Source organism: Trachymyrmex septentrionalis, unplaced genomic scaffold, assembly GCF_001594115.1.
Source record: "Trachymyrmex septentrionalis isolate Tsep2-gDNA-1 unplaced genomic scaffold, Tsep1.0 scaffold88, whole genome shotgun sequence".
Lineage (NCBI taxonomy): Eukaryota > Metazoa > Arthropoda > Insecta > Hymenoptera > Formicidae > Trachymyrmex > Trachymyrmex septentrionalis.
In genome coordinates, this window is record NW_017306070.1 from 234,449 (window position 1) to 238,323 (window position 3,875).

Sequence of the window (3,875 nt, forward strand, 5' to 3'; positions counted from 1 at the left end):
TCTTTCGTGTATAAATTTTTAATTGAAAAAATTAATTAAGTACCTAATAAAATTATTAGTTTTATAAACCAGCTTAATAAAATAGTAGACTTAACGCAGCGTTTTATCGGACAGAAGATAAGTAGAGAAATAAATGGATGTAGAAAGAAAACAAATATAATTTATCAACCACGGATATTTCGAGAGGATATGCTATCGCGAATCATAGCGTTCTACATACCGGGTGCGGTCGCTGCGCCTAATCTGCGATCGTTTAATCGTGTAATACGGTACGTGCGCCGGTCGGACCCATGTATTCGTGCTAGAAAAGGGTGAAAGTGTAACACTGTGCCGTGGATAAATGATTAGCAGAAAATTGCAGCTCATGGCCGGCCGGTAACACCGATCCGTTTCGTGGATCGCCGTTGTGGTCCTTCGCGCATATTTTCTTCTTTTTTTTTTCCTCTCCGCCCGTTACGTTCTTCTCTCCGCCTTTTCTTTCCAACGACACCGTATCGATCGATGTCTTAAACTTTCGCCAAGCGATTAGAGCGTGTAGATTGCACGCTATTTTGCGAGCGACCGCGAGCTGCAATCTAAGTACCGCCGCGTTACACGTTATAAAAAATAGGAAAATGCGACCGCGTTTGAGAAGCAACGTCACGATCTGATGAGGAAGAAATTTTAGGCAAGAAATTTAGATTTTTAACAGTTCAACTTAATAAATTTTATTTATATATAAAGTAATTATACGATAATTATAATTAATGCAATTTATAGAAATTTATTTAACTATTAAGCTATTTAAAAACACATATGTGATATATAGCAAAAAATATTTTGTATTTGTGTTAAAATTACTAATTTTTGTTAAAATTTTTGTATTGAATTTTTAATATATTACACATAATGATTGTGTTGTTGAAATATTTTGTATATGTTAAATTGATATTCACATTTCTTGATATTACATAATTTACGAGTAAATTGAACAAAATAAACAAAAATAATATATTTTAATACAGATCTTCCAAGATAAGTAAAAAATAAAACGTGTTAACTTAATTATAAATATTAGTTTTATTAAAGAGAAATATGCTTTCACAAAGTTGCTTACAAATTGCATTAGTGTCATATTTTTTTTAGTTAATTTGTTATATAATGTTTAAATTAACTTCTGATATATTCATTTTGTGTTAAATTAGCATAAACATTTGGGTGAAACGTTTACTAGAAGACATGAAATGTGTTTTTAATACAACTATGTATAATGCAGTATAAGGTATCAAATAGGTACTTAAAACTGAGTGTGATCGTTTTTTGTGTATGAGACTGAGTGGGATCGTTTTTTTCTTAAATATTGTGCATTTGAGACTTTCATATATAATATACTTTTAAGCTGTCTCTATTAATGATGTAGCCGCTGAACTCGGCTGATTCGTGCCGTTGGAAAAATTCCCACGGAGGCGTCATACGCCATCGACGAACGTTTACGGGTTCCCATGGAAAATGATAGACCTTTCGCAACAACGCGGGGGGCACCAAGGTGCGCATTATGGTATCTCTTCGTATTTATGGCATTGCCTCGGTATTTATTGAAATAACGACATATGGCGCGTGCGTACACTCTTTCACGCCGCAATTACTTCGATTTCCGTGCAGGTGAACACGGATACGTCGAATATGATATCAGAATATATTGCAAAGTGCAGATAGAATACCGCCGGAAGCAAGTAAACACAATGATATTGCAGCGCAGTCGTGTTCCGTCTGTATATTTAATAAAATATTCACGATAACAGCGTAACGTATTTATCGATCGTATTCCATAATCACATCTCTTAGTACAAGGTACTAATATAATTACATTTCTTCACATAATTATTCGTATAATGTATATAAATAAAAATAATATTATAACATATTAGTTCAAATTATTCTTGGAAAGTGTGAATAGAAATTGTCACGCATGCTTAGAACTGACATAGTGCAAAAATTACTTTCACTTTTTTTTTGCTCGTCACATAAAGTACTTTACTTAATTTTTCTGTTGCACGTAATTTTCTATATTACCGTATAAGTCAAATATTTCCTCCTCTCAACGTATTCAAGTCGAAAAATAGAAAAGAATTTTTGTCTAAACTATACTTTCATTGTAAAAAAAAAAAAGTATGTAAAATTATGCGTACAAAATTACACATTACAACGAAAATATGTATATAAATTGTGCATTCTTATAAAAATTGATGTTACGCAAACGAAATCTTTCAGATTTCTTTCGTGCCGGATGTCAAATTCGTTTAGCTATAACAACTTTAAGAGGATCTCTTTTCTTCCTTTCCTTTATCATTCGATTTGGGGCTTCTCGCGATGCCCATCATTATGCAACGATAGGGTAGCGGTTGCACGAAAGGGATCGTCGCGAGGCCTCGCCGAAGGGCCCACCTGTTGCAATTTCCACCCTTGAACACCCTCTGATCATCAGCGTTTCATCGAATTCCTAACCGAGAGAATACAATCTATTCTCACAGTCAGGATCGTTCACGTTTCGTGTTTATTAGGGGTGAAAAAGAGAGAGACCGGCCAACTATCGATTCTCGATACAGCCACGCGTAACAAGTGTTACGTGAAAGCGACGAATAAACGCAACGAAGAAATTTCTACGTGGAGCAAGAGGCAAAAATAACTCCATAGCAGAGGGAAACTATTGTAACGCACCGTGCGTAAGAAAAGTTTCCCGAGCGAGCCCCGACGGAGGCCATCAATTATTCAGGTCGATTGTCCTGAGTCTTGATTCTGCGCAACATTATGCGATCGGGGGGGAGGGGTGGGGAGGAGGGGGGGGGGGGAGAATAGAGAAAACGAAGAGAAACAAATGCCGGCGCTGGCTGCGGGAAAAATTGGTGCCGGTGTATGACAAAAAAAGCGTACTCGCGAGTGGGAGTTTCGTTCTTCAACTCTTTGAAGATTTTTCTAATGAAACAGCTTACGAAAGATTTTGTCTTCTTACAGTTTTTCGGGGGGTCGCTGAATTCGTTTCTGATCTCGAAAATTCAAATTAAAAAATAGATGTGTCATCGTGAAACTGTTCGGTTTTATTAAGAGATTTTTGGTATCTCTGACGTGAGTTTTGATCGCGTAGCCTGGAAAAATGGAATTTTAAAAGAATAATAACCTTCATATGAAAGAGAATCTAATGTCACAAGACTTATAATGAGAGTTTGAAAGTCATATACTAGCTGTTTATGTAGCGCTGATGAGCTACAAATAAAGCAAAACTGGAAACTTGATGTCACTACAATTAAAAAATTCCAAGTTTTTAACTTGATAATGAAATTATTTGTTTGAAAGGTTTATTCACCATATTAGATCTACTATTTAAAATTTGAGTAAAGCATTATCAAAATCCCGCGGACCAAGTTTTATAAAAATTGAGCAAATATAAAATAAAAGAGGGTGATCTAAATGGGGTCGCCGGTCCGCAAAGGGTTAATACTACGTTATTTTTGTAATAGTCGCCAAGAGAAAGGGGTATTCGCAGACGGTATTGCACGTACTTCCGAGAACGCTACTACGGATAATTAATTTACGATACGTCTGTACTTTGGGTATCACCGTAATATAATGCTCCCAAAGCAATCGATTTGTTCTGCGAAAATTGCAAGGTGCTATCTGTATTTTTGTAAATACACCGCTCTATTAATGAAACAGTATTCTAAATGTCTTTCCAAAAGACACTAATTAGATTTTTATAATTATACGAGTAATATCTATATGTACATATCTATGTGTACACACGTAATAGAATAATCACTATTTTATTAATAACTAACTTATATTATCTTGACACGCACAGTAAAATAATTGTAATACAATATAACAACAAAATATAACCA